This window comes from Cryptomeria japonica, chromosome 11 (assembly GCF_030272615.1).
Source record: "Cryptomeria japonica chromosome 11, Sugi_1.0, whole genome shotgun sequence".
NCBI lineage: Eukaryota > Viridiplantae > Streptophyta > Pinopsida > Cupressales > Cupressaceae > Cryptomeria > Cryptomeria japonica.
Window position 1 is genome coordinate 348,086,889 of NC_081415.1, and position 24,700 is coordinate 348,111,588.

A 24,700-nucleotide genomic window follows, 5' to 3' on the forward strand; every position below is an offset into this window, starting at 1 on the left:
AAGATGGATTCTAAGGGGAGGAAGAGACCTAACAAAACTTAAACTCAAAAACATTGAAACTCAAGTCATGGGCAATAAATGAGGTGCAAATTGGGTTCATGGACCCGATTTGCACTCAAATGTGCATTTTGGGTTCATGAACCCGATTTGTACATTGGAGACAAAACAAGTGTAGAGTTGGGTCTAGGGTTTGACAATACACTAAAATAACGCAAAAATAAAAATAACTTAAAGTTGATGTTAAATATGAATTAATCACTCTAAATCAAAAAGAGCTTAGAGTTTATGGGCCACAATTTGGACAAAAATTGTGGGGGCTATCCCAAAATTTAGCTGAACTGAAATTGAGATAAAAGGAGTTAAGAGAATTGATTGAATGGTTAACTGGTTTGATTGGGGGTTGACCAAAATTGATTGATCAATCATAAAAAGGTTGATTGAAAGTTGACTAAGAGTCAGTGTTGGTTAAAAATTTAGCCTTGTGATGTAGGAAATTAAAATGAAATTCCATTTGATTTGCATTTGGGTTTTCAAAAATGTGAAATGAAATGAGATTAATGAAAGATAAATTAAATTTGAATTTGAATTTTGAAGGACATTTGAAATGGAAGGGAAATTAAATTAAATAAATTTATGGAATTTATTTAATTTGGAGGATGTAATTAGATAATTGAATACTTTGAAGAAATTATTTAATTATGGTAAGATAGAAATTGAATTTAATTAAACAATAAATATTATTTAATTAAAGTAAATAATCAAGATTAATTAAATAATAAAACCATTTAATTAATTTTTAAAGGGAAAAGGGTTGATTAGTTAAATGATTAAGAAGGAAATTGAATAATTTTGTGATGAAAAAGATGAATATGGATCTAGAGGAATAAAATTAGATTAATTAAATAATTATTTAATTAATATAAAAGAATAATTGGCGATATTAGTAAAGGGACAATTTTGAGTGTCTATATTTTGCCTCTCTTTGAGATAATGCATTTCCAGGCATTGTTTCAAAGAATAATCGAGACAAACATGTCCCAATATGTCGTAACGGTAGTAAGCTATAATTGTGCCCCCTTGAAAAATTGGTCAAAATATTCTGTTTTGAAGACCAAATTAATGACAATGTGACCATTATGTTAGGATTCCCAAAGATAATGAGAGTGGGGGGTGAATCAGTATCTGACCGGTAATAATATTTTCTTAACTTATAACATGAAAAGCATATTAAAACTGTGTACCGGTAAACCAGAAATAATGCACCAAATAAGAATAACAACCACAACATGAAAAACACACCATAACACAATGTTTTAACGAGGAAACCCGGTGTGGAAAAAACTTTGGTGGGATTTGTGACCCACAATATTCACTTACTGGCCAATAAGAGAATATTACTGCTACAATAGGGGTCTGCACATGCAGGAAGTCCAAGTGCCTAGAGCTCACTACTCAATTACAAAAGAAGTCACACTGACTTACAAAAATGGATTATACTAATCCAATGTCTTGTACTGCTTCAGATTAGCATCTGCTATGCTAGATTCGGTACCAGTTTAAGCTCTACTACATACATAAACCCTTATCCAATAATTTGCATAATAGGCCTGCTACCTTTTTTCTTTCGCATCATACCCTAGTATATATATAGTGATCTACAATGATCTCATACATATATGATTCATGTTACAATATGCCATGTCGGCTTACAAAATATTTTACAATTAATTACAAAATACATTAATACAAAATTGTTGTCAGCCAGGGTGCCGGTAATCTTCCTTTTCGGTGTCGGTGTTTTGTATGCCAATGTAGAGTCGTTGGTGTCGGTGCCTGCCGATATCACATGATTGCAAGGTTTCCATCAATGACAATACCTTCAATCACCTACAATATCTCATTGGAGTGTGCATTTGCCAACAATCTCTACCTTTGGCATTGATGGCAACACTCATGAGAAAAATTCAAGAATGTATCCAAAAACTAAAGTCCAAAAATCTTGCCAAAAAAATGTACTAGAAATTATACCAGATGCATGCTCCCCCTGAGCAGATAATCTCTAATTCCTTCTGACCATTTTTCTCATCACACTACTCCCCCTTTGACATCAATGACAAAGGTTGTTATTCGCTATCAGTGGAGTCTTGCCTGGATTCTTGTAACCAGTGGGTTACAATCTGAAAAATATCTATCGAAATCAAATTTAGACCATTACTAAATGATTTGTTGTCTTTTAGTGCCTCTTGAGTTCTCTGTACTGTACCAGTGAGTATATGCATTTTCTCTTCCAGTGTCTTCAGTTCGGAAACTAGAGCCTCATATATTTCTTTTCTCAAAGAAATGAGGTAATCTAGTTTTGGACCAAGTCTACATTTTAAGTCCTTTGCTTTATCCTTTATTATTTCTTTGTCCTTCTCTAACTGCTTGATTTTCTCTTCTTGCTCTACAATCTTCTTCTCTATCTCCAAAAATGAATCTGATGTACCTATCAGATTGTCAGCAATATTGGTAATCTTATCTTGTGCTTTGTTGATTTCCTTGTCTAGATCTTCTGTTAAAATATTTGTTTTACAAGAATCTCTATGTTACTACTTATCAAGTTGCCATTAGTTTTTTTATATTCAAAGTCATACTATATATTCTAGTCAGTTAGCACTACCGAATCATGCAGTCAGTATAAACAGAGAACTCGGTATGCACAGTTTAGTCGGTTATAGAAGAAAGCAGTCACAGAATGCAGTATACATCGAGCTGTCTACTGAGTATCTTTTTATGGCTACCGAGCAGTAAAGTTAACACATCGAGTTGATATTCATCGAGTAAAACGTGTTACCAGATACATTGAACCTGGACATGCATATGAAAACGTGTTACAAGATCGAGGCACATCTAACCGTTATTACATTGGAAATTGCACTAGAAGATTGTGTATGATTGAGAGGTCAATCTAACCAATGAAATATTTTGTTTAGTTATTCATTCGAGGAATCTTGTTTGTAAGATCGAAGCAATGAATTGGATCACCATTTTAAGAGATCTATATATACAACATTATTGAAGTGTATGTATGCATGAAGGAAGACTGTTATAGAGACACAGAGTTCACCAAGAAGGTTTTCAGAGAACAGTCGAAGAACAGAGTAAACAGAAGGGTTTACCGAGTTACTATATGGGTTACCGAGGTATGCTATAAGCAAGGTAATCTTATCCTAAGCACATAGAATCTGCTATAACATTTCAAATGTAAAGTTGCAGATGTTTGTAATGATTTTATTGTAATATTATGAAGTTGAAAGAGAAACCTTTAACAGGGTAAAAGACTTTAACCAAGTCTATAAATTGTAAAGCCTCTAACCAGGTGCAGCATTCAGAATAAATGTTGTAAAATCCTTTAGCAAGGTAGATCTAATAGATCTTGTTACTCCTAATAGGGTAACCTATTAGAAATAGCTAAATGTAGCTCTAACCGAGCATTCTTTATTATTGCAGTAGTGAAGTTGTGGGTGCCATCCCCACCGCAGTTTTTCTCTCTAACCAAGAGTTTCTGCGTAACCAAAATATATGTGTTATGGAGTGAATCATGTATGATTGTTATCTGTTTGTTTTAACTTTATTTTATGTTACTGTACTATTTTGTTTATGCATAATAGTAAGGTTATTATTCAAGAAAGGTTTTGGAGTATTGATTCACCCCTCCCCCCTCAGTACATTAGCTTTCCATATTAGGCCTAACAATTGGTATCAGAGCTTGAATCTTGGAAAAGGGTTTAACTACCTAAAGAGAAAGATCTTATCAATGGAAGGCTATAAACATTCTTGGAGGATTGTGTATCTGCAAGAAGAGTTGGATCATGCAAATCAAGTGATTGCAGACATGCAAAGGCAAATGCAAAAATCTTTGAAAGTAAGAAGAAGATTATCTAATGACTTGCAGGATTCTCAAGAGTTAGTGGAACAAATTGAGACATCATCTGAGAATAGTATATCTGAAGAGACTGAAGAAATGATTGGATTATTGAAAGAAAAGAACAAAGCATTGACTGATCAACTAAAAGCAATGAAAAGAGAACATGAACATTTCAGTACACAGATGACTAAAAATCTAGATGCATTGAGGACAGCAGAGGATAAAGCAAGAGATCTACAAAGAGAGAAACAACAACTTGAAGTCTTAGTATCTGATAAGAATGATGAAATCATAAGGTTAACTGGGATTCAACAAAATATGACAGATCAACTAGGTTATGCACATAATGAAGCAATTCTAAAGAATGATGGAAATCAAGCATTAAAACTTGAAGTATCAAGTTTGACTGATGAACTTGAAACAAAGAAGAAATCCAAAGAAACATTGAAGAAGAGTTATGATGCATCAAAGATGTTGGATGAGAAACTGAATACAAGAAGACCCAACAAAGATGCAGGACTCGATTACAAAGGAAAAGAATCAACCAAGAAAGGAATTCATACTACCGAGAGAGGAGAATCATCAAAGCAAGCTAGAAATAGGAATAACATCAAAAGGAAGAAGGATATTTGCTACTACTATGGAAATCAAGGTCATACTGCCAACATATGCCAGATTAGAAAAGGTAAGCAATCGAATAACACTAAGTCCAATGGATATTGTTACAATTGCAATAAATATGGTCACACATCTAATCAATGTAGGACAAAGTCTGTTAACAACTATCAGAAGGCAAAATTCAAAGGGTTTTGTAGAAACTACAATAGATATGGACATAGTACTGAGAAGTGCTAGTCTAAGCAAAAGAACTACATGCGGTGTCCACACCAAGCAAACACTAGAGGTTACCGAACTCACACAGATCCTTACTGACAATATGCAGCAGTACCATGGGATTACAATACAAGGATATGGTGTGAATTTTGTGGAAGATATGGACATATTAGTGCCAACTATTTTATAAGGTTTGGAATGAACAACTGAAGATCATGGAGAAATCCTGGTATGGCATGTTTTCATTGTCACAAAGCTGGACATTTAGCTGGAGATTGTAGAGATCAACCTAGAAGAGACAATGAAGAGATAAAAGAAAAATTTAAGATGATTTGGAAAAAGAAGGAAATCATGTCAGATGAAGAAAGCACCTTACCTACCGAGTTAGGTTTTGGACATTTAGCTGGAGATTGCAGAGATCAACCTAGAAGAGACACTAAAGAGATAAAAGAAAAATTTAAGATGATTTGGAAAAAGAAGGAAATCATGTCAGATGAAGAAAGCACCTTACCTACCGAGTTAGGTGCACCTATTCCAAATTAATCAGAAAAGGTATGAAGGGACTGCATTCTCTAAAGGTTAAATCATAATAGTTCCTATTCTATTATGTACAAAATTCAAAATCTGCATAGTTAAGATGCATTAGTAAGTTTGAAATTCTATCATAAGTACTTTACAAGAAACCTATCAAGTCAGTGTATACAAGAAGCCTGTCAAGTTGGTAATGAAGGAAATTTGGTTACTCGGTTAAAATGAAAAAAAAAGGAGTAAATCGGTTAAAGGTGAACCAAGTGCATTTAATGTTTTGACCTAACTCGCACGGAGCCCGATAAGGTATTTTGTGTACTTAAAGGTATTTTCGCGGTCATTTTCATTCACCAAGTTTTCAAGAGAGCAGAGAAGAGCGAATCAAGGCGATCAAGCTTCATTTAGAGCGAATTTCAAGGTATTTACATCAAATCTCATCACACTGTTAAGCTGGTTTCCGATCTTGTCAAATTGCTATTATCTATCGAGTGTGAAGCATCAGTCGTTTGTAAACCATCAAACCCTAAGGATAGTTTGCTAAGTTTTTACCTGAAATCTACAATGGCGCCCAAGATCCAAGATCCCGTAGTTATCAAGAATGTGGAGAAGCCCTCGCTGAAGTTCTCTTTGACTCCTAAAGTTGCCTTTGAACTGGATGACAAAACTGCATTTCCACTCATCCTGGATTGAGTCTTGTTAGTCGAAGATGTTAGATTCTTCACCAAATTCCATGTTGAAGAACTCGGTCATGTTGAGATTAGTGACACATATGATGAACTTTGTACCGATGGCAAAATGGATAGCAAGTACGAGCATATCAAAATCAAGGGATTAACTGAAACCCTAGCCTATCCCCGTGTGTTCAAACCTTAGTGGGTTAAGTTTGTTTTAAGCAGAGTTCATGATGATTTTATGTGGCTAGAGGAGCAACCATTCAAAATCACCAAGGAAATCATTCATGTGATCACCGGGTATCCTATCTATGATCATGCACGAGCACAGAAAATGATATCACAAAAGGAGTTAATCAATCTAACTGCAGTAGAATCTGATTACCAAGGACTGAAATTGAACAATGTCACTGATGTAGAACTTAAGTTTGCAATTAGAGTAATTGGTTACTGTTTCTTCCAATCAGCAAGGGAAAACAATGTACCATGTGCGGCAGTTGACTTAGCCTATAAAATAGTGAAAAAGGGAATGAAAGTAGATTTATGTGAAGTGCTACTGAAGAACTTGTTTGAGAACCTGAACACAATAAGGAAACCGAAGAAGAACAACTCAGCAAACACACTGAAGTTTGGTTCACTTCTTGTATGCATGTTTTTCTACTTTGAGAAGTTCTTTCCCTCAGTCGGTAAAGTAGTTTGGGAGCTACACCAACCTATCACCCATCAAATCAATGATTTTATCAAGAAGTTGGGAGATAATTTTAATGATATCATGGATGACTATTTCAGCAAATTTCAAGAGAAGATGCACAACAGGTACCGGATTCCACCACAGCTGGTAGAGAAATATAAGGATGATATATGTTTTGAGGTAGACACCGATTACTGTTATATGAATGTTGTTGAACCAAGGACTCAATCTTTGCCACCAATGGGTTATGAGATTGACTATGATATCACACAACAGCAAATTGATGTCTATCTTTCATTGCCAAGGCATGCTACTGAACTAAGATATGGAACTTATGAAGAGGTAAAAGAAAAAGTAAAAATGAGCATTTTAGTACCCAAGGCTACAAGAAAGGCTACAAAGATGATAAAGGTTTTATCTGAGAAATTCAAAGAAGAATCCTCCTCTACACCTGTTAAAGGCACTCTTGCCATTACCGAAGAGGAATGAGAATCTCAAGAGGCAGCAATAACATTAAGTACCGAGATTCCTAAGGGTAAAGTTTTGAAAAGAAAGAAATAGGACATTTCAAAGGCCCTACCGACTCCACCAACAAAGAGACCTAACACTAGAGCATCAGTTCCATCACTGAGTAAGAAACAAAATAGTGTTACTACACAGAAGGTAACCAAGACCTACAAGAAATCTACATGGAGACTCATTCTGGCAAAAGAGTCTAGTGATACAGAATCCAATGATGCAAACAAATTTCAGATTGTAAAAAGAAAGAAGGTAAATATTCATAGTGTTGAAAACTTTTGTGCCAATCTTAAAGAATATGGTGGATTTGTAGGATTTAGATATGTCAAGTATGAGACTAGGAATAATGATGAGAAGTGACAAATTGAAGAAGCTATCATCTGCACACTTCTAAAGTTTCGGCTAGCTCCATTAGAACTAGTAAAGTCACTTCTGAGTGAATTATACTTACATATTGATAACAGATTGAAATATGCAACGGACTCAAAGAAACAAATAAGAGAAAGAAGTCTAGTCCATCTATTTCTTGATATGTCTGTAGGAGAAATTAAACAACATTTGACAACCATACAATTCTAAATTTCTTGTCAAACAGAGAGCCTTAAAATTGATGAATGGGCTATACATTGATGTGGAAAAGGAGACAAAAGCCAAGTGGCAGGAAATCTTCAAACTAAAGGATGTTGGTGAACAATCTAAAGTTGAAATCGTTGATGTCACTAAGCAAGGTTCCGATGCTACCAAGCAAGACTCGGCTGACACTATTCAAATTGATGAAGATGTCATGGATGCAGAAGCACCGGAGCAGGAAATGATAGAAGGCACTACCTATGCAAAACTTGTATCTAGTGAATCTGTCTTAGAACAAGTTCAGCCTTATCCGCTGGTCAAGCCACCTATCTCTACCGAAGCTCCTAAGGATACAGAACAAGGCACCAAAGGTCACAAGTCTGAAGCAGCAGAAGATACAACTAAAGATCAGATGTCTCAAGCACCGTCAAGCACTAAAAATGTTACAGCTGAGACCCCTAGTACCGAGACACCCAAGGACACCACAACGGCTACAGGAACTGACCAAAGTGTTGCATCTACCGAGCAACCTACCAAGGGTCAGAAAGCCTCACAAGCACTTGTCTTAGTACAACCGACCAAAGGTAAAGAGAAGAAGGTGAGAAAGCATAGTTTCAAAGTTGATTTAACTAAACCGATAGTGTTGCCCAATGTGGATATCTCAAAATTAAAAAGGCAAGCACTTATTGATTTCGGTGAACTATGCAAAGCAAAGGCCGAACAAGAAAAACAATTGGCCATTCAAAAGAAGAATAAAGTACTATAGAAGGTAAAGACACTACTAACAGATATGCTACCTTCAGCAACAGTGTCAACTGATGCAGCCATCCACATTCAACTGGATGAACTCCTTACTCAAATAGAAACATCTGGAGTTGATGCATCTGAGTACTTGAGCAAGCTAAAAGATAAAGAGCTTACTGCAAAGATGATAGAAGAGGTACAAAAAGCTCTCGCTATAGGGAAAGTAAAGCTTGTCAAATTCATTGTTGAGTTGTCCCCTCAACTCAAGCATATTCTTTATTTATTTCAAAAACTTTGTACATTTTCCTTATTCATTAAAGATATAAAGAATAAAACTGATGCAATTGAGAAAGAGATCACCGATCTCTCAACTAAGTTGACCATCGAGCCCAATTCAATTCATAATTTTTATACTAAGCTTCAACAGCTCATGGCTCAACAGTTAGAACTCATAAATGAAGAGCATAAGATCAGGATGGATATAACGATCCTCCAGACATTATTCCTTCCTCATCTCTCATTAGTTCAAGAGAAGATTAACTGAGCTACACGCCTATCTACTACACAAGAGGGAAGCACTCTTGATGGCTTAATATCACTATTGGCTGATATTCAAGCACAAAATTCTTTAATGGAAAGTGTAAAGGATGCACTCTCTGTCACACTCACTGATGCCCGGAACAAGTATAAATCTATTTTTGATCAGTTACCACCCCCTGATGGAAATTAAGTTTTTGATGTTTGTCAAAAAAGGGGAGTAATATACTATATTTGGAAAGTGATACAGTTTTGGTAACACAGTTTTGATTATTGTATAAAGGGGAGTATACCGAGCAGAGCATGCAGAGCAAGCAGAGCACACAAGCACAGAACAGAACCGAGCATGCAAAATCTAAGTTATATACAGAATAATGATAAGGGGAGTATATCTGCATATACTATTTCATTGACTATTGTATATATTGTCAAGTGTAGTCATTTTGCAAAGTATATAGATTTTTGAGTTATGACTTTGAAAGTAGTTTTTGTCAAACATCTCAACTAATGTCAAAAGGGGAGATTGTTACTACTTATCAAGTTACCATTAGTTTTTTTATATTCAAAGTCATACTATATATTCCAGTCGATTAGCACTACCGAATCATGCAGTCGGTAGAAATAGAGAAGTCGGTATGCATAGTCTAGTCGGTTATAGAAAAAAGCAGTCACAGAACGCAGTATACACCGAGTTATCTACCGAGTATCTTTTTATGGCTACCGAGTAGTAATGTTAACACACCGAGTTGATATTCACCAAGTGAAACATGTTACCAGATACATTGAACCTAGACATGCATATGAAAATGTGTTACAAGATCGAGGCACATCTAACAGTTATTACATTGGAAATTGCACTAGAAGATTGTGTATGATTGCGAGGTCAATCTAACCAATGAAATATTTTGTTTAGTTATTCATTCAAGGAATCTTGTTTGTAAGATCAAAGCAATGAATTGGATCACCATTTTAAGAGATCTATATATACAGCATTAATGAAGTGTATGTATGCATGAAGGAAGACTATTACAGAGACACAGAGGTCACCGAGAAGGTTTTCAGAGAACAGTCAAAGAAAAGAGTAAACAGAAGGGTTTACCGAGTTACTATATGGGTTACCGAGGTATGCTATAAGCAAGGTAATCTTATCCTGAGCACATAGAATCTGCTATAATATTTCAGATGTAAAGTTGCAAATGTTTGTAATGATTTTATTGTAATATTGTGAAGTTGAAAGAGAAACCTTTAACAGGGTAAAAGACTCTAACCAAGTCTATAAATTGTAAAGCCTCTAACCAGGTGCAGCATTCAGAATAAATGTTATAAAATCCTTTAGCAAGGTAGATCTAACATATCTTGTTACTCCTAACAGGGTAAGCTATCAGAAATAGCTAAATGTATCTCTAACTGAGCATTCTTTATTATTGCAGTAGTGAAGTTGTGGGTGCCATCCCCACCACAGTTTTTCTCTCTAACCAAGAGTTTCTGCATAACCAAAATATATGTGTTATGGAGTGAATCATGTATGATTGTTATCTATTTGTTTTAACTTTATTTTATGTTACTGCACTATTTTGTTTATGCATAACAGTAAGGTTATTATTCAAGAAAGGTTTTGGAGTACTAATTCACCCCTCCCCTCTCAGTACATTAGCTTTCCATATTGCGCCTAACACTCTATACAGTTTCTTGAAGTCATAAATTATCTCTCCAAGTTCCGGTAATAATGTTTCCATTTTCTCCTTATTCTTCTTCAGGATTTCCTCAAAGAATTTCTCTTTTTCTTTAATCATTATTTCCTTGAATGTATCCTCATTTATTTGATCAATAGTCAATATGTTATCAGTGATGAACTTAGACAATGTGTCTAGTTGACCTAAAGAGTCTTTTTTATCTACATTACACTTTGGTGCTATCAGTTTAAGAATGGGAATTGTGTCATCAATAGCCTTATAGGCTTGTGCATTGCACTTTGTGATCTTCTTTATTGAATCCAATAAGACCTCTGTTACATTTGTAGGTCTGAATTCTGCCATAGAAGTACCAGATGTTTGTCCAACTGTCTTCACAATAGCCATACTACCGGTTGTAGTAATCACCTTGCTTGGTTCAACCTCTAGTAGGTTAGTCTATGTTTGCATTTCTACAAACAAAGGTTTAGGATTTTCAGTTTTGGCTGGTGGCACTATTTCTATCTGAACTTGTGTCTCAACCTGTACCTGTTCTAGTTTCTCTATTTGTGTCTTAGAAGGTTTCTCTGAGCTTTCAACTACTGGTTTTTCAGATGTATTCTCAGTTTGTACCTCTATACTTTCCTTAGCTAGTTCTTCTGATGTTTTTCCAATTGTATCTACCGGTTTCTCAGTGGTATCCTCTGTCGGTAGCTCTGTCTGAGTAGGTTTTTCTGTGCTTATCTCAACTTCTGCAGCCAGTGACTCAATAGTCACATTTGTCTTCTTGTCCTCAGTGGTTTCTCTATCAACCACAACATTTACTTCTTGAGTATCAATATTCACAGTGTATAAAACTTCAGACTCAGGATTTGTATCCTCTAATGGAGTCTCTATACTCTTAGTAGTCGGTTGATTGTTCATAGTATCTACCGGTGGAGTATCCGAAGGAGGTGGGGTTAAGTTATTAGTTATTTTCAGGCTTGGAGGACCACCTACCTTACCTTTCCCCTTATCCTTGTCCTTTTGATATACTTTAATAGTCTTTGGTCTAAGTAATTCTTCTTGTTTTTCTTTTTCCACAAAGAATATATCCCATGCATCTGTTGTTTCCTCAGAGACTTCATTTACTTTACCTGCCATCAGTGCTACATGCCAGTGAGCAGTGGAGAATATTGTCCAGTTTTCTTCACTGATTAGTTTATCTATTTCATCAGTTGAGTTGACTAGATGTACTACAAGTAATTTTTCAATCTTGATTTTCTTGTCCAGCTCAACGATGGCTAACCTTCTAGCTTCTAATCTCCTATATAGATCATTTGGTATTTCATCAACAACTTCCATAAAAAATTTCTTATAAATATCTAAGTGTAAAATTACATTGTTCTCTATGCTTTCCTTGTCGTCTATTGATAGTGTGTTGTATATTGTTCTTCAACTTACCATCCTCTATGATTTCACTCAAGAGTTTATCCAATGGAGTAATATTTTGTTTTACCTTTATTTTCTTCTTAGGAGTCAACTTCTTTTTCACTAGAGGTCTCACTGCCTATTGTTTTTACCTTGTTTTCCTAGGTGTAGGTGAGGGTATCGGTGAGGGTTTTCTTTTCCTTTCTACCTTTTTAAATATCGTTGGCATATCACTTTCAGAGGAGGTTCCAACAAGTGAAAGATGAGCTTCCGGTTGAAGTCCTTCCAACTCACTTTCCTTTATACCAATTTGCTTCAAAACATCTTCCTTAATTGCTTTGGCCTGCTAGGTTCCCTTTCTTACTGTTTCTTCGACCTTCTTAACCCTTTTCCTAGACTGAATTCCACTTTCTATTGTTTCAGCATTTCCAAAAACTTTCTCAGTGGGTTCCTTTGGTGCTTCAAGGAGGGCTTTTGCATAAGTTTCAATAATATTGTCATATGTCTCATAGCCCATTTCAGTTACCTAGATAGTTCTAGGGACAACTGCCTCCATCCAGATTTCATCCTTTTTTATTACAAAACAAATTTCTTTCTGATACTTGTCCACAATAGCTTGTGATAGTCTTATTCTGGTTTTCATTCGAGCCTTTAATGCTTGAAAGTATTCATTTAATTTTTTCTCCCATGTTGTTCAATAGATCCAATAGTTGCTTTCCTACCGAAATGTCAAAACCAAAATTTCTTACACTAAAACTGGGTACTTGTTTAGTTATGTACAACATTAGACAAACAAGCAAATTTCCAAATTTGAATGTTCCTTTCTTATCTCCTTTAATTTTCCCTAGATTGTCTATCAATTCATCTTTGAGCCATTCACATATATCTATTCTAGCATTGTTGTTGACCATGTCATAAGCAATCTTAATACATAGGCTAGAAACTAAGTTCAACCTATTTGCATGTGTAGCTTTATAACCTTAGATAATACTAATAAATCTGACATGTATGTCCTTTACATCATTTACCCTTAGAGACCTTTTGTCAAATGTTGCACTAGTTAAATCCATCACTGTGTCATTTGAGACTCTCTTCGTTTTGTCAAGTCTGCTACCGGTGGAAGGTAACCCTGTTACTGCCTTGATGGCTTCCTTTGTGATTTTATGGATTGAATCCAACCAGAAGAATTCACCATGAACCCTGCTTAACACAATCCTTATAATATCCTTGGGAAAATCTAGGATACTAAGGATTTCAATAAAACCTAGGGTTTCCACTATCTTATGTTTTGGCTTGATATTTCCAAACTCATCACAAATCACAGTGCTATACATATTTTTGATCTCATCATCACCTAATTCCTCTATATTGAAATGTATATACATCCTAGGGTCTTCAGCATATACTACTCCCTTAGGAATTTGAAAAAATGCACCTATGCTATCATCTTTCTTCGCTATTTCAGGAACCAATTTGAAAACTAGTCTAGGGTGCTTAATTACTTCAACAACAATAGGGTTTGCAATAAATTCAGGAGTGGATGAAGATGCCATGATTATAAATACCTCAATCTACCTTTAGGCTAAGGATGCCTTCGCTCAATAATTTTTGCACTCTCCAAGGTTTGAATGCTCGGTGAATGAAAAAGGAGCCAAAACACTTGTTTATAATGTTATTTTCTCCAATTACCACATTTAATGCTCATCGGTTAAGTCACAACTTAACTCATCTATCGGTATACAAGTAATTTTAACTTCTCACCATCAGTCGAGGGAATAATAGCATGTTTTTCATTTTGTTGCTAAACCCCCAAATGATTTTCCTTCAGTTAGATGAAGAGTCTCCTGCCGGTGGAGTGATACTCTGTTCTACCGGTGGAGGGGTATTCCCTTCAACATTCTGATCTGACTTTCTGATCCATTGTTTTGAGAATTCTTGCTTTACCTCTTCAACCTTTTCTTTATCTTTCAAACTAGGACCTTTGTTATTTGCCGGTGGGGACTTGCTTCTACAGAATTTTGCAATATGTCCAATTTTGTTACAAGCATAACAAGACACATTGTTTTTCTGAATAGCTTTCCCATATCCTATGCTGGTATGTGTTCTGCATTGATTAGATAAGTTTCCAAATCTTCCATAAACATAACATCTTACATTCATTCTGCAATTTTCTGAGTTATGACCAACTTTGTTGCATTTAGAACATTGACCGGTGGGTGTATTAGTGTTCTGATAATTTCTAGATCTAAACTGATTTTCTCTATGACCATACTTGTTACAGTTAAAGCATTTCCCATTAAATTTGTAAGCATTAGGTTGTCTTACCGGTTTTCTATGATCATGATTGTTTGCAATACTAGAGCTCTCACCAGTTTCAAAGCCAAGGCCATTTGTATCACCATTAGGTTTTTGATTCTTCAACATGTCAACAAGTTCTTATGAACTTTTCTTGAATTTCTCCTTGTGTTGATTTGTAGCAGTCAGTTCATTCTCCAAGATTCCTTTCTCTCTTATGAGTTCAGTTTTGTCATTTTGTGTGTGCATTAAATCTGTCTTCAACATATCATTTTCATGACTGAGCCTTGTGTTTTCATTTCCAGCATCATTTAGTCTTCTAACCAAGTATTCTTCATTCTTCTTTCTATCTTCAATTTCTTTACAAAATCTCATAGTCATATCTTGCATCTCATTCTTTGTTGTACTGATTTCTTGTCTTAGCTTGTTTACCAAATCATTAAGAGTTTCCTTTTCATCTTCCTCTTTCTACATCTTCTCACAAAGTTCTCTTCTTTTATTCCTTGCTATAGTGTAATTTTCTTGAAGTTCTTGAATGATATCTGGAGCAGCCTTCAGATCATCCTCAATTTTGATATTCTTCACCTTTTCTGCATCATAGTCTGAAAGAGTTGTTTCTAATTACTTTCTCAAGTTTTCCATCTACCGATGACAAGATCTTCCTCAAGTTGTTAGGCTTCTGAAAATAGAGGACCAGGCTCTGATACCAATTGTTAGGATTCCCAAAGATACTGAGAGGGGGGGTGAATCAGTATCTGATCGGTAATAATATTTTCTTAACTTATAACATGAAAAACATATTAAAATTGTGTACCGATAAACCAGAAATAATGCAACAAATAATAATAACAACCACAACATGAAAAACACACCATAACGCAATGTTTTAATGAGGAAACCCAGTGTGGGAAAAACCTTGGTGGGATTTGAGACCCACAATATTCACTTACTGGCCAATAAGAGAATATTACTACTACAATAGGGGCCTGCACATGTAGGAAAGCCAAGTGCCTAGAGCTCACTGCTCAATTACAAAAGAAGTCACACTGACTTACAAAAATGGACTATACTAATCCAATGTCTTGTACTACTTCAAATTAGCATCTGCTATGCCAGATTCAGTACCGGTTTAAGCTCTGCTACATACATAAACCCTTATCCAATAATTTGCATAATAGGTCTGCTACCTTTTTTCTTTCGCATCATACCCTAACATATATATAGTGATCTACAATGATCTCATACATATATGATTCATGTTATAATCCGCCATGTTGGCTTACAAAAGATTTTACAATTAATTGCAAAATACATTAATATAAAATTGTTGTCGGTCAGGGTGTCGGTAATCTTCCTTTTTAGTGCCAGTGTTTTGTATGTCGGTGTAGAGTCATCGGTGTCAGTGCCTGCCGATATCACATGATTGCAAGGTTGCCATCAATGACAATACCTTAATTCACCTACAATATCTCATTGGAGTGTGCATTTGCCAACACATTATTCCAATTTTGGAGTTTGGTGAAGTTTCAAGCTTGTTTGACTGACCTACAAGGGTTTTGAAGTTGATTTTGGCTGCGACCAAGAGGGTGAAAAATGCTAATTAAGGCTCCAATTTATCTATAAATAGGAATTTGGGGGTTCATTTGACTCATTTGCATCCTTCGAGCTAATAGAATTTAAAGCATTTTTTTAGTGAAAGTTGAGTGTTTGAGGAGTAATGGCAAGCGTGCGAGGAGGCAGAACTTGTCTAAGCAAGTGTGTTCATTTGGCAAACCAGTGGGTTGAGATAGTAGGGTAAGTTTTTCAACTTATCTTGTCAAATTTTGCATTAATTTGTCAATTGAAAATTTTCTAGTTTGATGTTCATTTTATAACAATTTCACATTTGCACTACAAAATTTTCGCAATCATCATTTATTTTTCACATCTGATAATTAACTACCACAACTATTAATAATTTTGCATTTGATTGTTACCCTTCGCATCTGTAGCATTTTTTTTTTGTAATTGTTGTTTATGATTTCACGTGTTTTAAATGCTTTGCATTTGTTTAAGGATTTCACAAATGTATAATCTGATTTTTGCAATTATTGATATTAGTGAATTCTGGCAATTAGACATGATTTTAGACACCTGCATCAAATTGTTTAGGGTTTTGAGTAGCTTTCGACTAACGATAACATATTTTTGCAGATTATTCTTCCTGTGATTGGTGCATGGGAGAATAGGCCTAAGGGCTTTGCATTGCACTATTATCTTGATGAGGAGTGAGACTTCTTTCGACGCATTGGTGTCTATCAGATTCTTTACATGCCCGAGGTTATGACCAATAGGGGCTTGATCATAGCACTCACAGAGTGGTGGCATTTAGAGATGAGACTACTTCATATATCCATTGGTGAGGTGTTAGTGACTATAGAGGATGTATGGTGTATTCTTCATATTACCATTCATGCAGAGAGAGTCACTTATGATCGACGTTCAGGCATTGTCCTGTTGTGTTTATTGTATGAGTGTGAGATGGACAAGCTTTCTTTAGATGCTCTTTAAGAGATTAGGTGGGACATGATGATGAGAGAGTATGATTAGGTCAACATTATTCTTTGTAGCTTGATTGTAGGTGCATTGGTTTTGGATTGATGGAATCATGGATTTCCTGTCAGTTGGGGTAGAGAATTAGCTAGTATGATGGATGGCAATCAATTCTATGCTTGGGGTCCTTGTGTTATTGTGATGTTGTACTATCAGCTGCACATAGTTGTATATTTGGTTGCACAATTGATTAGTTGTGGTAGCACACTCTTGTAGGTTTGGGTTTGGGAACACATAGTTGTGTTCAAGCTACTAGTGCATGTGCATTTATAGCAATTACCACCCAAAATGCTATAGAAAACACACACTCGACACCAACTCAAGCTACCATGTCTTCTAGTCAAAGTGCCAATCCTAACACATCATCTTCAAGTACTCAAGCACACACTAACATTTCATCTTAGATGAGTTCCAATGCTTCCTCAAAAACATCACCTTGTGCATGACAACCTCTCACATTGACCCTTGTGTGATTAACAAACAACACCTCACAAAATCCTACCTCTATCCCTCTAGGATCAACTTACAACTATTAAAATGTTTCACAACCTAACCAAGGCCTACACAACCCATTTGTTAGAAATCAACCTGATGTTAGCACATAATTCACCTATATCACTCCACCAAGTGGTTCTAACATTCTTATCTTTTCAATCACTCTACCTTCCAACAACTGCCTATGTATACGAACACCAATCCTTTCATCAGCCCCATTCAGGTTGTCTGGATACCTTCAAACCAAACAAACATCCTCGTAAAACACATTTAGAATCTACAAAAACATATGTCTAACCTTCAAACTGGAAACACAAAAAAGAGCTACACAATGGAAGATATTTGTCCTTACCCCTTTGATCTAACAATGTATATGCCACCCTTCTCCTTGAATTTTGAGGTTCTCAAGTTCAAAAATATAGGGGAAAGGGGGATCTGAGAGATCATATTCAATAAGTTTTCATTGCTTATATAGAGTTTTCAGATGAAGATACCTACCTTATGTGCCTCTTTCCTCGAAGCTTAGGGGGTCAATCTTTAAAATGGTTCTCCCATCTCCCATCGGGGATATGTTCATGGGGAGAGCTACCAAAACAATTTATTGCACACTTTTCCCATAACATTGATAATCTAGTAACTCTAATGGATATGTGTGCAACTAAATAGAAGGAAGAGGAATCCTTTGCTTCCTTCCTACAACATTGGCATTTTCTTTCTTGAAGAAGTCCTTGTCACATTCTGAAAGGGAGAAAGTAGATATGTTCAATGAAAATTTAGTCCCTCCAATAAAGTACCCTCTTCAAATGAAATGCCTTGATTCATTCCACTAGGCGGTAGAGAAGAGACTCAAATGTGAGAAAGACCTTATTTTACAAGGCATTTTGAAAACCTCTAAGGAAGGAAATTCAACCAATAACACATGTAATAAAAAAATTTTAATTAGGTCAAAAAATAAGAATGTCACTAACGACAAAGTGGTGGATTCTAGAGTCATTAATTGGGCCCAACCTATTTTCTACCTTCAAGGACCTAATTTAATGCATCCATGCCTAATAATAACCAAGCAAATAACAAAATTGTCTCAACAAACATAGCTCAACCTAGTACTCAATTGGCATTGAAAAATAATAAGCCAAAGCCAAATTACACTCCATTGGGAGAATCCATTGAGTCTCCACTTAAGAAACTCATCTAATAAAATATAATAACATTCCCTGAAGTCAAATTGTATGAACTTAGTTCATACAAACCAACATGGTGGTATGACATTTACTTTTATGATTATCACCAAGTTAAAGGTCATTAAACTTCAAATTATTACAAATTCAAGAATCTCATTCAGGACCACATCTATCAGGGGGATATAATATGGAAAAACCTAAGGAAACCTCACATGTTGATCTATAATTTTTTAATAATCCTTTTTTATAATCATGATAAGGGTAAGGTATCTAATTCAATATCATGGGACAATAAAGCCAATTACACCCACGCTTCCTATGACTATACCATGAACTATATTAGCTAAGTCAATGAAATTGTTGCCACCATTATAGTCAAAACCAAAACCCTTGATTGTGTGGTATCTACCTTTCACTCCAAGATCACTCTCTAAGGAGAATCGTCTAATCCTCCTCTAGCAAGAACCTACAATTTAGTTGAACATCTAAATAAAATCCTTGCTGAGATTTCTATTTCAAGATCCTGCATATCTCTCTGAGTCATACAACAATTCTAGACAAAGCCCTACATGAATTTATAATACCCCAAGATATCGATGAAAATGCGTTTCAAGCCATGGTTAGAAATCTAACTGCCACACCCTATGTTTCTTTCACACAACAAGATATCCCCATGCATAAGCTTTCCCACAATGACCCTATAAACCTTGAGGTGTTTGTCCATAGCACAAAATCAGGAGAGCGCTAATAGATGCTGGAGTTGGTCTTAACATATGTACATAAATCTAGTTAAGGCATTAGGATATTTTGAGCATAGTGTCAATTCTTCTAAGAAGATCAATATCAAAGCTTATGATGATGTGGAGCATCCATCCAAGGGAGTGAACACATTACCAATAAAGGTTGGTCTGGTGACAGGGGAGATACAGTATTCCAAGTCCTAAACCATGAGTTGGGCTATAATATACTCCTTAGTTTCCCATGGATCCATGTTATGCAGGAAATCCTCTCTACCTACCACCAGTATGTCAAATTTCCATACAATGGCATTGAAATCATAGTAAGGGGAGATCCTAATCTATTTCAATATTGCAATAACCTAAAGACAAATATAAACAACCAGGTCATGATAAATCGGGAGGCTCAAATACTCACTCCACATCTTGAGTCTTTGTCACTATCAGATACATCAGCTCCTTCGACGTCTAGTCCTAATATCAAGATTCACATCAAGGACAAAGGGTGCATAGAGTACTCTTACTGGAAGGCCTTCTTAATTGAAAAGTTACCCATGTCACCTAAATATTTTGGGAGACCCCCACCAAACCATAAGGATCAACACAAAGGAAAATCTATAGTCCAGTACCCACCTTCTTCCTATTTTATTAGATGGGGGGGTAATTTAATGATGAGTCACTTGAGAAGGACATTTGCAAGTGGCTATACCAAGATGAAGATGATATTACACTACCCTATCTTCCCTTAGATCAGCACAAAAAAGGATTTACAATGTTGCAAAGACATGGCTATGATGGCACCATTGGTTTGGATCACAACAACAAGGAGTAATAGAACCCATCCTTCCAAAAAATAATTTGAGAAATCAAGGATTGGAAAATGAGAAGATAGAAAAAGGTTCCATGAGTCGAAGTAATATACCACTAGTACTGGGAATTATCGATACCCCATTGTCTCCTTCTAAAGAAGTTAGAGCAACTCTTGTGGAGGGATTTGAAGAGGAGAGTGACGTCGAGACTAATTCCCATTATTACAAATGGGATTCTTTATCTAGTGCTAGCACCTATACGTCAAATGAACCTTATAATCCTAGTCCTCCCCAAAATGGCAAAATTACCTATGAAGAAAAAGAGATAGATCAAAACTCAATGAGACGCAACCCTGACAACTATGTGTGCCACCTAACTGCAACATCTGCCTCTTTTTCCAACAATGAAGATGACCTTTATCTCATGTGCACAATTTTGAGTGTCTACAATGACAACATAATCCTCACATATCCTAAAAAGTAAGGATATATTCTCAAAAAGAACATATCAAAACACATGTATCATGAAAAAAATCTAATGTGCACAAATAACAGTATACCATGATATAGTAGCAACCATATTGTCAACCAAGGATAACATGTCAAATGAAAAATCATAAGCAACACCTCAACCAAAGACTCAATGAATCCTCCATGGCTCCAAGATGTCAACATTTCCAATCACAGGAAGATTACCATCTTCAAATAGTGAACCTATAAATGTGAAAGACCCTTTTGTAGTAGCAAGACATAGAGCTCCTCCAAACATTTGCAACACTAAACAAGATCATCCACCATCAAATGGTGAATCCACGTCACTACCAACAACTCCCACTGAATTGCAATATTGAGTCACACATGTCATCATGATAACCATATCTTAAATGAAGATAATCTATACCTACACACACAAATGAAATGTCAATAACATCAAGTGAAACCAGTGTCTCCAAGCCAAGAAAATACAAGTGCCAATGAACCAATAAGAATATATCCAACATCCCCAATACATCACTGTTAAAAGCACCCACTAAACTATGTCACCAAACTATCATGAAAAGGTGATAAATACATCATTCTACAAGTCACAAAATGGCTATCTATGTATTATAAGCAATAGTCATTCTCTCATCTCAAAGCACACATACCAATGTAAAAATTACCACAGACAAGGCCAACTAACAAAGTCTGCATGAACATTGAATCAACTTGGTGGATATAGATAGTCCACATCTAATTCATCCCATTACATTAAATATGCTACACAAAATTACAAGATAGTCCACATATAATTCATCCCATTACATTCAATATGCTACCCAAATTATAAATCACATAAATCATAGATCTGAACACTATAACATGTTAACTCATCTTCGCATTAGTAAACTACAAACTAAGATATCAAAGAGAATAATCCTATAGACCACATGACTCAATCACCAAATTAAACTCAAATATGATTTACCAAACATGTCCACATCCAAGTACCATAGTCAAGGAACTAATCAAGCATCATGAAAATAAGAAACAGCCTCCTAACATCAAACCAAATGACCACCAAAACACAACAAACCTAATTATTGTGTTCCAATACAAAAGTGTGCCTACATAATGATGACAGCATTATCAACACCAATGTTGTACTTGCACTCAAATATAACCAAATGAGACTCCATGTCTGAAATCATGTCTTAAAAAATGAAGGCAACTTGTGTACTTGTCACCATCAAATTTCAACTCTAAAAAACACTAGTAAACCTATACTAAGAGCACCAAATCTGAAAATCGGCTATATCATCATGAATATCCAATGTGGTACACTCTAGGAGAAAGAGGGGACCCAAACACAACACTACACATCCTTCTAAGTTGGTTCTAATGATTTGAATACCCTAACACATCTTCCAAAGCTAGTTCCAAATGAAACATGTAGATAAACAACAAAACTGAGCAATTAGTCGACCCAAAAACATCTTCCAATGCAAATTAATTCATGTGTATCTTCACACATCATGGTGAGACCCAAAATGGTATTACTTAACCTCCAATAAATATATAGAACAAAAACAAAGATCCAGATAAGGTAAATCATTTGGGCACACTGAGACCTAACACGACTGACCAAACAAAGCATACACTAGCATAGCTCACATGCGAAAAAAAAGAAACACCAGAGATTCAAAATGGAGCACTGCATGAACCAAATAAGCATGTCCTCCAAATTGCAATACTTGAATTCACATATCCAAAAACCACCAAGTAGGTTTCAGACCAGTCTGACAAACACACTCACTATTAGAGATCAATAACAACTAGTCTCATCATTTGAGAAACCAAAGGACCTGCAAACTTGATAGTATACCATTCATACAACATTAACATTATATCCAATTTCACACACCATATTCTTAATGATCCAGATCAAAACATTCTTCCACTACGACATTAAATACTCTTTCCTAATAATTGAAACTTCTCCTACACTAATCTTTTGAAAAATTCCTCATGTAAGCATAACATTTCTACCAGACAATGAAAACAACTAAACAGTTAATACCAGGCCAAATATACTACTGAACATTAGTCACCAACTTACCATAACATCAACGGTAGCATAATCTTAACTAAGATACCAATAAAACCCTATAGTAACACCAAGTAGCGCATGTTGATATCATATATCTCTAATCATCTTCCACAACAAACTTTAACTGAGGCACCAATCAAGATCAACAATAACATCAACATCATACATCTTTGATCATCTTCCATAACAAGCTTCAACTGAGGCACCAATAAAACTCAACAACACCAATTTTTGATATTTTTAACACTACAAAATAGAGAAACCTTTATATATTTGCATGACAAAATAATAGCTCACCTATCACCGACTGTCACCAACTATAACCACCAGTAGTTAACATATCACAAGATTCTATCCGGGCCAAACCATATCTAGACCAATAAGTTTGACATCAAAGACAAGATAAAAGACCAGATCACATTCAAATGACAAAAAAGTTTGACACCAATGCCAACATAACTAAGATCTCCAACAGGGATTACATAAAACAATGTCACTAACACTATGAGATTACGAAACCATTAACCTCACATTTAATATTGGGTATTAAGTTTCCACCTTTTAATATCTCCCCAATATTAAAATACATTCTCCCAATCTAATATGTTGCATTAAATATATTTCTCAATGTTACATACAACACATAAAATGGCCCCAAGAATGTTAACTACTAGTGATGCACGCACTTCTAGGCCCCCTAGGTGCACCGCACACAATAATAAATTGAACATTATAAATATTATGCAAGGTGTACAACACCTAATTCCTAACATTTAGAGCATTGGGAACCAATTTGAAATTGTTAAAAAAAACCCCAGCAACAACCATATGCATGCAGTCTAGGCCCCAGCATCTCAACAACAAATAGGTCCCCCAAGGGATAAATCCCATCAGAGCATCATAAAGGTCAAGAGAATGGACAATTTGATCATCACTATAAATGTTACCCCAATGATATTTGTTCTTGAGATATCTAACCATAATTTTGTAATTTATCATGTGCATAACATTTGAGAGGAATGCAACCACATGGTCCAGACCAAGAAAAAATAAAAGTAAGATAGAAGAATAACATCAAAATTTATCCTAAAGTTGAAGCATGTAACTCAACATGGTTAAAACCAATAGAGTAGGAGGAAAGAGGAAGTAGAGCCAATGTTGATGAAAAGACCAATGAAAATGACAAAAAGATGTTGACATAAAGGTGAAGCATGGAATCAACATGGTTAAATCATCACAACACCATACATACACCAAAAAAAAAATACAAAACTCTGCCAACAACTGCACAAAAAGATTGAACTACAAATCAAATCAAATAGTATGATCAAGCAATATCCCGAATCACTGAAACCAATAAGGAATAAAGTATTCCAGCATCCCAAATAGATAAGTCGTCCATAGAAGCTCAAAAAAATCACTGGAACACCAAACAACTCATCTACAACACCAAAATATGTTGACATCAATGACAAAAACATATCCTAGCAGCAACAATATCCAACAATAACTTTCTCCTCCTCTGTCAGATCTCAGCCATTTCTTCACCGGCAGCAGCAATATTCGGATTACATGTCTCCACCGGAACAGTCTACTTCAAGATCTTTGTCTACACAAGCTTAGGAATATATTCATCATCAAAATCATAACTGCATGCTCTGATCTGCTTTCCAAAACACTCATCCACCTTCACATTTGCAATTTCAACCATCTTCTTCAATCTCTTGTTGTAGCACCGATGGGCCTTGCTCTTAGTAGAATATCCCAAGAAGATTCCTTCATCACATCTTGCATCAAACTTCCCTATATCCTCATCTCTCTTGATTTAACATTTACTTCCAAAAATTATGAAATATCTAACTATAGGAACATGACCAAACCATAGCTCATAAGGAGTCTTACCACAATCACCTTTAATAT